Source organism: Sorghum bicolor, chromosome 7 (genome assembly GCF_000003195.3).
Source record: "Sorghum bicolor cultivar BTx623 chromosome 7, Sorghum_bicolor_NCBIv3, whole genome shotgun sequence".
NCBI classification, from domain to species: domain Eukaryota; kingdom Viridiplantae; phylum Streptophyta; class Magnoliopsida; order Poales; family Poaceae; genus Sorghum; species Sorghum bicolor.
In genome coordinates this window covers 30703008-30717471 of record NC_012876.2, presented here as the reverse complement: position 1 = coordinate 30717471, position 14464 = coordinate 30703008, and positions in this window count along the sequence as shown.

The window sequence follows — 14464 nt, the reverse complement described above, 5'->3', positions numbered from 1 at the left end:
TGTGGCAGAGATTCCTGTAGTTTGTGAGTTCCCGGATGTCTTTCTAGAGGATCTGCCCAGGTTGCCTCCGGACATAGACGTAGAGTTTAAAATTGATCTAATTCCGGGTACCGCACCCATCTCTAGAAGGCCATATCGAATGCCACCCAATGAACCGGCAGAATTGAAGAAGCAATTTTAAGATCTCCTAGAGAAAGGTCTTATTCGGCCTAGTTCTTCTCCATAGGGTTGTCCAGCTCTATTTGTCAAGAAGAAGGACAAGTCTCTCTGTATGTGTGTAGACTATCGTCCGCTAAATGTTGTGACTATCAAAAACAAGTATCCCCTGCCTCGCATTGATATTGTATTTGATCAATTAGACAAGGCTAAGGTATTCTCGAAGATTGATCTGAGATCTGGATATCATCAAATCAAGATCCGGCCTGAAGACGTTCCTAAAATGGCTTTCTCTACTAGGTATGGGTTGTATGAGTATTTAGTCATGTCCTTTGGTCTGACTAATGCCCTTGGTCATTTCATGTACCTGATGAATTCGGTGTTCATGCCTGAACTGGATAAGTTTGTGGTGGTGTTCATCGATGACATACTGGTGTATTCAGAAAATGCGCAAGACCATGAGAAGCACCTTCAGATTGTACTCACTAGATTGCGAGAACAGCAGCTTTATGCCATGTTCAGCAAGTGTGAGTTTTGGCTGAAGAAAGTGCCTTTTCTAGGCCATATTTTATCCGAAGATGGAGTATCTGTTGACCCATCAAAGGTACAGGAGGTTCTAGACTGGAAAGCCCCAACTTCGGTGCATGAGGTTCGGAGTTTTCTCGGTCTAGCGGGATATTATCGTTGCTTTATTCCAGACTTCTCCAAGATAGCCAAGCCTATGACCAAGGTGTTGCAAAAGGATGTGAAATTTGTGTGGTCTCAGGAGTGTGATATCGCTTTCACTGCTTTACGCCATTTGTTGACCACTGCTCCTGTTTTGGCTGAGTCATTGCCTATGCCTCTTGGCAGCTGAGGAAGCATGAAGTCAACTATCCGACTCATGATTTAGAGTTAGCAGCAGTTGTACATGCATTGAAACTCTGGAGGCATTATCTATTGGGTAATCTGTGTCACATTTATACTGACCATAAGAGCCTCAAATATATCGTCACTCATCCCAAGCTAAACATGAGACAAAGAAGATTGTTAGAATTGATCAAGGTTTATAACCTTGAAATGCACTATCATCCAGGCAAGGCCAATGTCGTAGCAGATGCTCTTAGCCGAAAGCAACATGTTGGACCTCTCCTCGAGGAAGGTTTCAATTTATTGCACCCTGTGGTCTTGCACAATATTGTAGTCAGTTGTTCCTTAGAGTGTCAAATCATAGAACTCCAAAAGACTGACCTTGGTATCTTCCATATCAAGAGAAAAATGAAAGAACAAGACACCAAACATTTCTGGGTAGATGATAAGGGTGTACTATGGTCCGATGGTCGACTGGTAGTACCCAAAGACCTACGCAATAAAATCTTAGATGAAGCTCACTCCTCTAAGTTGTCCATTCATCCTGGTAGTAGCAAAATGTATCAAGACTCGAAACCTTGTTTCTGGTGGACCAAGATGACGAAAGAAATAGCAGCTTATGTCGCTAGGTGTGATACCTGCTGCGGGGTAAAGGCAATTCACCTTAAACCTGTAGGATTGTTGCAACCTTTGTTGGTTCTGGGTTGGAAGTGGGAAGAAATCAGCATCGATTTCATTGTTGGGCTTCCCCCTACTCAAAAAGGTTACAATTCCATATGGGTGATTGTTGATCGCTTGACCAAGTCAGCTCATTTCATTCCGGTACAGTCTACATACCAACCATCTGATTATGCTGAGTTGTACTTCTCTCAGATCGTTAGGTTGCACGGAGTGCCTCGCACTATTATTTCTGATAGAGGTCCTCAGTTCACTGCCCACTTCTGGGAACATTTACATTCACTCCTTGGTACAAAGTTGGTTCGCAGTTCAGCCTACCATCCTCAAAGCTCCAGTCAGACTGAGCCTATGAATCAAATCTTAGAGGATATGTTGAGGGCATGTGTCATCTTTTCCAAGGGTGCATGGGAGAAGTGGCTACCCTTAGCTGAATTCTCTTACAATAATAGCTATCAAGAGAGTATTCAGATGGCTCCTTTCGAAGCTTTGTATGGCCGCAAGTGTAGAACTCCTCTAAACTGGGTCAAACCTGTTGAAAGGAGGTACTACAGAATTGACTTCGTCAAGGAAGGCGAAAAGCAAGTTCTCACGATCCAGAAACACATGGAAGCCACCCAAGGTAGACAGAAAAGCTACGCTGACCAAAGAAGAAGACCACTCGAGTTTGAAGTAGGTGACTTTGTGTACCTAAAAGTATCACCCATGAAGGGTGTGAACCGCTTCGGTGTGAAGAGGAAACTTGCCCCTTGTTGATATTTGGTAACGCCATCAGGAAATGATCTGCAAGCGCACAGATATCGGTGAGCATTTCACCTGGGAGGTTATCCAGAGTATCGTATTTATATTTTTACCACTGGGAGAAAGCATGCATCTGACTAACCAAATCTATTGCTACTACCCTTTTGGCTACAAACAATGTGATTCGATGTGAGCGATGTATAGAGAAGACTACAACCGCATTCTCATTCTAACCTTGGGGAGGCTCACGAAATCTAGACACCACAAAGGATGTTCGACCCACACCTATAAACCGTACCGATCCTGCTAACGGGATGTGGGCTACAAAGGTAACTCGGAAATGTCACGTTCCTCGCTACTACCACGGTCCAGCTAGACAGGGGATATCTATGAGTACCCTAGCCCAAACACCTTGTTTACACTAGCAATGATTACCCTAAACTCAACCGGAAGAGATTAAAGTAAACTCATAAACCAAAGAACAATAAAACAAAGAACTTACTAGAATTTAGAAGTCGAAATACTGAAGAATTCTAGAAGCAAGCCTCGGGTTAGGAGACTTGATCCCGCAAGTACAACCTCGGAGTAGACACCGACAGGCCGGGCTTCCTCCGATCTACACCTCCACTCTATCTCTCTCAATGTAGAAGAACTTAGAAGAACTAATTCTAATCTCACATCGGATGCTAAGCCCTAATTCTATATAGAGGAAAGCTTATTCTTCGAGCGCACCTCTCAACTCAATAATGATGTGTTCTCCTCCAGGGGCCAGGGGCCTTCCTTATATAACCTCCTCCTTTTGTGCCTTTTTGGTTCAGCAGGCGATGTGGTACTAAACTTTCCACCATATCTCATTAAAATGCACATAGGCCTTAATGGAACAAAATCTAATTTGGGCCCAATTAATCCCGCAGCTCTTTTATGCGGAGTCCTTCTTTTATTAATATCTCTTGATTCTGAACTCCAAATATAGCAAATAATATATGCATTTCGATCAGCTCGACGAGGTCTTTGTAATGGTGTACTTCATTCTGTGATTGGTGCTTGTACCAGGGCAGGCGCCCAAGGGGAGAGGGCGGGTGCCCTGCCCCCGAGCCCGTTCAGCCTTCTATTCGTTCCCGTGGCTTCTGGACTCTTCTAGATGATAGAAAATTGTGCGGCACGTTAATATCTCTATGTAAACCCGACATGTGGGCCTTTCCTTCATATTTCCTGATAACCCCCTGCAGAAATAGACAAACACCAAAACTCGTGGAATTCTGTCAGATAAAACCCTAAGTCTAGGTGTTGGTTGCATTTGGATCCTTTTCTTTATTTATGTGATGATTATATTTGGTAATTAAGGACCGTCAACAACTCCCCCAAGCTTACCTCTTGCTCGTCCCTGAGCATGGATGGACTCAAGAGTTTGTGCAGTGGTTTTATGCCTTAAAAGTACACATGCGTTCAAGCAAGATTTCATCTCTGAGTTAGAGTAAACTGTTAAGACTTAAAACTTACTCATTTTACCTTTCACCATGGGGCTTGCAACCGTCACTTGTGTCTTGAGCAGTTAAAAGATAGAACGGTCAAGTCAAGCGCCATATCTCTTATTCTTGATCAGCTATAGCTCTGGAGTTTTTGCAGATTTTCAAATAAAACTCAGAGATTCCTTGTATGACTCTCTCAAATCTCTCTTTTGTGGTATTTCTGGATCCTTACCAAGGCAGTAATGGTATATGCCTTCTCTCAAAGTATGTGATATATTTTTTTGGTTTGAGGCATAGTAATATTGCCTTCTCTCTCACCCTACTCTAATAAGGTTTTGATATCTAGAGCTCATAGGTGGGAGACAGATAATATATACTTACAAGACATTTATTGCATACTCAAACCATAGATCCAGAAGAACAAGTAAATAAGTCAAATCAAGATGTGCATGTGTGGCGAGTGAATGGTGTATGGTGATCATGATGATAACAATGGTGAAAGTCTAGTTCTACTTTTGCTCTTTTTAGGGGATACATACCTTTCTTGCACTTTGAAGTTTATTGAGGAGAATGAGATGCTCTATATTTTATTTTTCTTTTCTCTCAGGCGGGTATCTTGTACCCCAAATTCTAGTGTCACACACTTGTCCATTTTTACCTCTCGTCTCACTTTTTTTTTCTTCGAGGTTCCGGGCACTTGCCCCTTTTTATTTCCTCGTATTCTTTCTTTTTTTAATAAGAACACTCATCTCCTGAAATAATGTAGCAAGTGGTAGTAACAACGATAACTCGAGCATTTATTTCACAGGGAAAAATAGAAATAGGAGAATGTTTTTGGCTATTCTCTTCCGGATTAGGAGTAGAATAATTTTAGGTTAATCTGGAGATATATATACTTTATTTATTTATTTAGCAAACTAAGCAAAGATATATATAAGCACAAAAAATTTTATTTGAGTTTTCATGATTATGCATCTTTTTATTATTTGAGTAAAGTATAAACGCGAGTAGAAACACTTAGCTAGATAACTGGGGGTGCTCTCCCCCAAGCTGGATTTTGACGTAATTTTTTCTGATATAGCTGGCAGGTGGTGGAGGTGTATTTGAGTGTCGGCAGCACACTGACAGCGATTACTATGTTCTCCGCCGGCTAGTCTTCTTTGACCCTTGAATTTTGTGTAGCTCAAACAGACAACAAAGCTTTGTGGAACAGTTAAGTGTTAGCATAAATATCTAGCCTTTATCATGTTGAGCCTCCTCAATAAATTTTATTTATTTAGCAGGATCATGCACTTATTATTTTTATATTTTTATTGTAAGATGAAAACATATTTATTTTATACCACCACAGTGAATGTACTTATGGGTTTTATGCCATGAGCATACTCACATGGGGCTTACTATTTTTAACATTTTTATTTTCTTTTCGAGATGATATGAACCTGATTAACTAAGCAAACTATTTTAAATAATTGAAGGGAAAAGGATAACTACTAAGTTTACCTCTTGGCAAGGCGTTCGGTGTTTTTAATTCCTCCAAACGGGACTCTCCGTTTTCTCAGTCGTTCTGGGATTCGCTGGATGGCGTAGTCGGTGATACCAGCGGCGCCTCTTCTTCGTGTATAACTATCTTCTCTTTCCACACCTGACTCGGTGCTACGGTCTCCTCAGGACAGTTCTGTTCAAGCTGTATGTCTTCAGACCTTACCACTTCTCTTTCGTAGTCTGCCCATCCGTCCTTGATGATTTGCCTCCTCTGGTTGCGGTTGCATTGTCTTCTTCTTGTCCTGACCTGCTTAGAGTCTTCAACTATATAGTTAAGGTCAGTAAAATAGCGGCATACCTTCTCAGAGGGGAAGTGCATGTGGACTTCTCCGGTTCCAATGTAGATGATTGCTTTAACGGTGCCGAGTAACGGTCTCCCAAGGATGATCGGTGGATCATACTCGTCTTATCCCATATCAATAACCTGGGTCGTCCTTTTTGGTCAGGAACAGTGACTTAAGTCAACGATCTTGACCTCCTTGAGCTACAGTGACCATCTTAGCTGACTCGGTCCACATTTGCTTGTTCCTGTTCCTCCTATTGGTCCTCTTCCTTGGTTCATGTCGGGATTGCTCTGAAATTTGTGTAGTCTTGTTCTTGAAGGAAAACGTCTCCTTCTTCCCCTTGATGTAGAAACTGATCTTGGCAGCACTAGCGTAGATGACAGCTCCCAAGGTGTTCAGGAATGGCCTCCCAACTCGGATGCAGAGGTTCTTGATTTTGTTGAGGACGGTTGTAGTAGTAGTTGTTGTTGTTGATGTAGTTTACATCCTCAATCATCTTAGGGTAGTGATTGCGTGAGTGTCCAGTATCTCCAGTGTGTTTGTGCTCGTAGATCCAGGTTCTTCACTTGATAGAGTCTAGGAGTTGTAAAACTCCTTCATATTTTGCTCGAAGTGTACCTGCTCATAGAGACAAGGCAGAGATCAAGTGCATGGTCCCTGTTGGTGGAAAACACCAACAGAACCAAAACTGTATTTGTTCTTCTCTAACCTCAAGCATAGTGAGCAAGACAAAGTTGATGGATAATAAGATCATGAGTGTAGCATTTAAAACATTTGTTAGATCAGATCGCTCGACTTAATGGAAAGATAATTGATCTATATTTATGTTTTGTTTATATCCTCCAAAGATTGAATGTGCAACATTTTAGCTTATATGATTAGGAGTGTGGGATTACGAAGGTAGTACTAAGAACAAAGATTAAAGGACTAAACATGTTGAATTAATTGGGTTAGTTAATTTGGAGTTACAAATCATACATGTTTGTCTCTTTATTTTATGTGAACGACAGGACCAAGGGAAAGCTTATAAGAGCGATAGTCAAGTACCATAAGATGTTACCTTACTTGAAGAGTGATGGTACAGTATCACCTTGTGGAAGCTTTCCTTTCTTAGCGGTTGTGCATCGTGTTTGTGGCACTCTTTGTGTCGTTCCATGGATCATCTCTCTATGATGAATGAGCTATGTCTTCCTTGTGCAAATCATTAAACTTCATGGGTCTTCTTTGTCTCTAATGTGAGTTTATCTTAGGACTTCCCAGGTCGATATTGAAAGTTTTCTTGAAGGGGTTAGTCCAACAAAATATCCAATATCTACTATAGCATACTATCGGCTCAAAAATCAACCTAGACACCATGTCTAATTTGATTTTTAAGAGGGCATTTTAACCTAAGCACCATGCTTAATTTAAAATTCCTTGGAAGTAAGATCATCATTTCTAAACTAAGCACCATGCTTAATTAAGAGTTAAATGAAACTACTCCAAACCTAGACATATACTAAAGCAAATAAAGGTAGCATGAGAGCATTTATAGAGATCTACTCAAGTCGAGATGAAGTAGTGTGATTAGTATTTAATGAATCAAACATGTCTCAAAGGTAGGGACAACCAACATAGCAACTTGGCAAAGGATATTTTTATGTAAAGTACTCCCCCAAGCTTGAATTTTGCAAAATTCAAGATTAGATGAATTTAATTCAATGTTGCATGATGATTGGTTGGGCATACCTTGCGTTTGTCATTCCTCGGATATTCTTGCTCCAATCCTAGAAAGGTTGGTGACACGAATACCCGAAGGAATATTTCTACAATTATCTTTATATGCTCAATGCACAAGGCAATGTTGCAAATAATTGAAAGTTCATGTTACGATCTGATAAGTGCCTGTTTTAGGACACTAAGCTTGTCCTTGGGAAACCATCAAATTATGTTGGTGAAGTGGTTTCCCCTCCAACACCAACCTAAGCGTGCTTATATCAATATCGACTCAACAATATCTGCAATATTTATTATAGACATATGCATCGATAACCACCCCTTTAAAGTTTTTATAAATAGAAAGGAAGAGGGGGTTGGAGATCTCAAATGTGGTAAGGCTGGAGAGACCAATTGATTGGGGAGATGTTTTATATGAGCAATGACTTGGTGAGGTATTTATGAAATAACTTCCATGCTCACTGTTGTTTCTCTCATTCTCAAACTCCAAGGATGATTCTTCATAAATGCTTAAAATTCCTCTAGGATTGTCTCTCAAGTTTGTTTTATCCATCCATTCAATGGTGATAGCACATGGATTTTTAATGTCCTCTAGCCATTGATGTTGCTCTTCTCGATCCTCCTTGTGGTCTTTGTGACTCTTATGCATGGGGTGTCTAGAGAGATTCATAGGATCATCAGGAGGTTCAAGAGAAAGAGCATAGTAGAAATTATTAGGCTTAAGGATGGGTTTAAAGATAGGTTCGAATGAGTCATCAAAAGTGGGCGTAGAAGGGGAGAAAATGATATTGTCTTCTAAATGGCTTCGCTCTCCTTCTATTGCATTACTTAAGATGCGATCCTTGAGTCTTTCTAGATGTCCATCAAAGGGATTGGATTTGATATGCTTTCTAAGAGATCCCATCTTAGGAAGGTTCAGACTATATGCACTCAAAGTTCTCTTATGAAGCAGGAAGTTTAAGCTCATCCCAAAATGAATTTCCAAAGGTAGAACTTCTTCTTCTCTTAGATGATTTTGGATCACTACAAGTTTGGGTTGGATAGCCGAATCATGGGATTGAAATGTTTGGAAATTGGCTATTGAAACTTCCTTTCCTCGTTTCGGAGATGATTCCTTCTCTATCTCTAGGAATTTTTTATGAAGACTAGTGCAAGAAGGATGTCCACGAATGAAGACATACCTTGCTTTACTAACAGATAAAGAAAGAAAAACTCTACCAAAGGTTATATGATTAAGACCAATGTGAAAATATCAAGGAAAAACATGGTGTTGTAGGGCTAGGTCTAAACCAGAATTTATAGAAAGATTAAAAGATTCCCTAGGTGTAGCTAAAAGTTCATTATCTTCTTGATTAAAAGATAGGACCTCGGCTATAGAAAAGGATTGGTTTTGACCTATTGCAATCAATTCCGGACACAGATCATAATTAGGGGCAAAGAAAGGACATGTTGACTCCCATTGTCTATGGCTGGTCTCCGAAGGTGCAAAAAATTCAATAATAGGTGTGGAATTTGAGTTATCCATAAAGATGGAAAAAATAAAATGATAAAAGAATAAAAATATAAAAGTATAATACAAGATAATAGCAAGTCTTAAAGTTATCTCAGCAAACCGTCTTTCTCCCCGGCAACGACGCCAGAAATGCTTGTTGATATTTGGTAACGTCATTAGGAAATGATCCGCAAGCGCACGGATATCGGTGAGCATTTCACCCGGGAGGTTATCCAGAGTATCATATTTATATTTTTACCACTGGGAGAAGGCGTGCATCTGACTAACCAAATCTATTGCTACTACCCTTTTGGCTACAAACAATGCGATTCGATGTGAGCGATGTATAGAGAAGACTACAACCGCACTCTCATTCTAACCTTGGTAAGGATGATCTACTATTCTATTGGGGAGGCTCACGAAATCTAGACACCACAAAGGATGTTCGACTGGCACCTATAAACCCTACCGATCCTGCTAACGGGATGTGGGCTACAAAGGTAACTCGGAAATGTCACGTTCCTCGCTACTACCACGGTCCAGCTAGACAGGGGATATCTGTGAGTACCTTAGCCCAAACACCATGTTTACGCTAGCAATGATTACTCTAAACTCAACCGGAAGAGATTAAAGTAAACTCATAAACCAAAGAACAATAAAACAAAGAACTTACTAGAATTTAGAACTCGAAATACTGAAGAATCCTAGAAGCAAGCCTCGGGTTAGGATACTTGATCCCGCAGGTACAACCTCTGAGTACACACCGACATGCCGGGCTTCCTCCGATCTACACCTCCACTCTATCTCTCTCAATCTAGAAGAACTTATAAGAATCAATTCTAATCTCACATTGGATGCAAAGCCCTAATTCTATATAGAGGAAAGGTTATCCTTCGAGGGCACCTCTCAACTCTATAATGATGTGTTCTCCTCTAGGGGCTAGGGGCCTTGCTTATATAGCCTACTCCTTTTGTGCCTTTTTGGCTCAGCAAGTGATGTGGTACTAAACATTCCACCATATCTCATAAAATGCACATAGGCCTTAATGGAACAAAATCTAATTTGAGCTCAATTAATCCTGCAGCTCTTTTACGTGGATTCCTTCTTTTATTAATATCTCTTGATTCCGAACTCCAAATATAACAAATAATATATGCATTTCGATCAACTCTATTCTGTGATTGGTGCTTGTACCAGGGCGGGCGCCTAAGGGGAGAAGGCGGGCGCCCTGCCCCTAGGCCCGTTCGGCCGGACTCTTCTAGATGATAGAAAATTGCGCGACACGTTAATATCTCTATGTAAACCCGACGTGTGGGCCTTTCCTTCATATTTCCTGATAACCCCCTGCAGAAATAGACAAACACCAAAACTCGTAGAATTCTGTCAGATAAAACCCTAAGTCTAGGTGTTGGTTGCATTTGGATCCTTTTCTTTATTTATGTGATGATTATATTTGGTACTTAAGGACCGTCAACACCCCTAGGTATGTGGGTCCCTACCAAATCATGGAGAAGAGTGGCAAAGTGGCTTATAAGGTACAGCTACCTCCTGAGATGAGAGCTATTTTCCCTGTATTCCATGTGTCCCATCTTAAGAAATGTCTTCGTGTGCCTGAAGAAAGAGTTGAAACAGGAGGTCTTAAGTTACAGTCATATCTATCTTATGAAGAAAAGCCTGTGCAAGTTCTTAATGTCAAAGAAAGAGTTACTCATCGGAGAGTGATAAAACTTTATAGGGTACTATGGAACCATCAAAGTGAACGGGATGCCACTTGGGAAAGGGAAGACTATTTGCAAGTGACTTACCCCTCCTTTTATGAAAAATGGTACGTCTTTCAAATCTCAGGACAAGATTTTTGTAAGAGGGGAGAGCTGTAACACTCCTAGTGTTATCTTGCATGTCAACCATGAGCATTGCATCAGCATAAACATTATCATACTCACTCATGAGCATCATACCATGATCACATGTCATTTTGGTTTGTACACTATGTGATTGAAATGCTTATATGGCTTGTTATATGTGTAAGTAATGTATGACTAAAGTATAAAATTGCACATTGTCTCCCAAAATACTTTATTCATGTTTAGAATATCATTTTGAACAAAGTTTATGTTGAGTGTTTCACTCAAAGTTGCCCCTAAGTCATGGTAAACCCTAGGTTGACCTAGTTAACCAGCTAAACCTCTTTTTAAAGATCTTTTATGAAACCAGTGTTAGAGACCTTGCATGTAAATGACATCTAAAGAAAGTTGTATTAAATTTTATAAGCTACAAAAGTTGTTTTGGTGCCTTTTCATGAAAATGGTTGGAACCTGACCAAACGTGGCCAACAAGCCAGAAATCAGTGCTGTTTTCAACACTTAGGCGATTCGAGGAAGGGTACTTGGGAGCATTGTAGTTTGAATTCTAGGCCAAACCAGACCTTGATCCTTTAAGCAAACTTGTAGAACTTGTGTAGCTCTATCCATTGGGACAAATCCGAGCAAAAACCACCAAGTGAATCACGAGTAAAACGTCGGCCAAGTTTGAGTTTTAGTCACTGTCGATGGCGACTGATCGCCGGTTGGTCGACGCGTGGACACCCCGTGGCAGCCGTACATCGACGGCGACCCCACCTGTCAGCCCGAACACCTCCACTTGGACGCCACGATGCCCTCTTGAGCGGAAGCTGGCCTCATTTCCCCCTCCAACGCTCTGTCTCCTCTCCGCTTTCTTCCTCGGTGAGCTCCGCCGTGAGTCAGCGACTCCGCCCGAGCTTTCCTCCCCGTCTCCGGCCAAGCCAGCCCGCCAAGAGCTTCACCAGAGCTTCCTCTACCCCGGCGTCACCTCCATTGCCACTGTCGAGCATGGGTAAGGCAGCATTGCCGAGCTCCGAGTAGTTTCTCCCTCACCGGAGTTCCGACGTGCTCACCGGCAACGTGGCCAGGCCTCACTGCTCCACCATTTCTTCCCATTTTTGTTCCTAGAGCTTCCCCTTGACTCACTGATGCTCGGTGTGAACCTCAACTGGGTCGGCATTTTCACAGAACCGACCAAATTATAAGAGTTCAAGTGTAGAAACGATCGATCTAGCAATCAAGTTTCTAGACTTGAGCCCATATAATCCTAGTAGTCAATCGAAATCACGAAGGACTTGAAACCTGTCACAGAACCGACCAAATTATAAGAGTTCAAGTGCAGAAACGATCGCCAATCAATCAAGTTTCCAAACTTGAGCCCATATAATCCCGGTAGTCAATTGAAATCACGAAGGACTTCAAACCAACTCGCAACAAACCAAGATCGTAATAGTTCAACATAAACACAGCGAATGTTACATAGTCATTCATTACCGTCGAAGCGGCACCACATCGGAGTTATTAAGTTATTACAACCCAAGTTCGAAGTAGCGGAAGCAAAATAGTTACACACACTTGTTCAAGTTCAGTTCACAAGTTTTCGGTTATTGCCAGAGTCTACACCATCCTTCCAAAAGCATCAGATACGAAGTTGTTAGAGAACCGTGCCCAACGGTTAGTCCTCATCCCCAGCGGGATGGAGACAGGTCTTGCAGAAACCGTCATAGAAGATGTCATCTGCAACAGGTGGGAATAAACCCTGAGTACGAGAATGTACTCAGCTAGACTTACCCGTCTAGTAAAACATAAAAGACGCCAAGGATCATGCAAGGTGAAATATCAAGTGGAGCTGGTTGACTCGTCATTTGCCAAAAGCTTACATTACCACTAAATTATTATGAGTGCGTCATATTTATTCATCATTAGCCTACCACTAGATTAGCACCTGTACTACCACACATCACTTGATTATTGCAAGCAATAATAACCATATCAAGTTCATCATATGTTCTTCCTTGCTATCCTCATTATCATGAACCAAGTTTATTAGTGAATGCTACGTTTGCCGCTGCTCTGTCAAGTTCTCACTAACCGGGAGAGACGGCGATTCGAATCGAATTCCTATCCAGCTGGAGGGTTATTCCTAGCACTCACCCAAGCATCCCCTGCCGGAGAACCAACGGGTCACCTTTGGTACGACTCAGGAATCGCGGCTCCGATCAGCGCCGCACTCCCAGGGCTACCACTCTGCCAGGGAGGTCAGGAATTTTAACTCACCTGCCTTTGGGCTTACGCCAATGGTCCCCCGCACACCGCACTTCCTCCGGTAGTGCGCACTTTATACTTGCCGGTCTTCCGGCCTGAGTCATACTACTCGGCTTCGCGGTCGGAACGAGTTATCCGGCCAACTAAGTGTCAGGCATGCGTTCAACATGACAAGAGGACGTACAACGATCGGTCCTTAGCTGCCACAGACGGAGTTACTACAAACCTGCAAAACTCTGCCCGGCTTAAGTCAATTTAATCAGGTTCCATCCACGATAGCACATATAGACCATCGTGATCCGACATAACCCTATATCGCGCAGGTGACAGGATATCACCCGACTTCTACCGATTAAAGCATGGCTAAGCTGCTACTCGATCCTAACTCTACAACCAGGGTGTGGTGAGTTATCTGGACAAGGATAGAGTAGAATGCAGCAAAAGTTTCATCACAACTCCTATACGTAATGCATCAATAGATATAACATATTAAGTAAACTTTCGAAAATAAAGGGAGACTTAGAATGCTCCGGGGCTTGCCTTTCACGAACGAGGCTGGCTCGTGATTTGGGCACTCAACTTCTTCTCCTTCGGGCTCCTCGAGTCCGACTTGCTGGACCTCCACTTCCGGGTTGCCCTCCTGACCTTCGGGAATCCCTTGCAGATCGAAGGAGACTGCCGCGTCCGATGCACCTATTGCATGCTTGGTGAATAAGAAAGTGTGCATATAGAAGAATGAATGCTTGATAACATAATGGATTCACTGGGCACTCATTTACGGAGTACACAGTTATAACAAGTTCACCCAAGCTAACAAGTTAACCTAGTCCAAAACTTATCATGATACTAAATCAGCAAGCAACACAAAACAGGAGTAACCTGGTAAATAAATCATAACCAAAGATAGACAGATCCAACAAACATAAGTAAAGACATTCTGGAAAGCTTATGAAATTGTCTACAAATCATCTTTACACATCGCAGCAAGATTCATAAATTAAACCAGTCATTTAAACAAAGATCCAGGTTCTGTCCCAGAAAAACAGAGAGCACCTATTTCTGGAACCCAACTTGGAACAGCTATAACTTTTAAACTACTTGGCCAAATGGCCTCAAATTTAAACCACAGCTAGTTCAATAAGTTTACAACAACTTTGGTTTAGACAAGTTGCCCAGAAAACCAAATTATCAATAAGCAAAGTTAAATTGCTCCCTTGCTGTCCAGAACAGCCGTTAACCCTATAATTAATTATTTGATGGCATAACCAAAACATAAACCAGGCCAATCACATGGCTTAAGAGCACAAGCATATCACAAGCTTACCAGAACATCAGATGATAACCCTCACACATATACTTAACAAGGAATTTATTAATTAATTCTAGTTAAGAGCATAATCACAAGCTACTAGTCAAAGTGCTCAGAAAAAA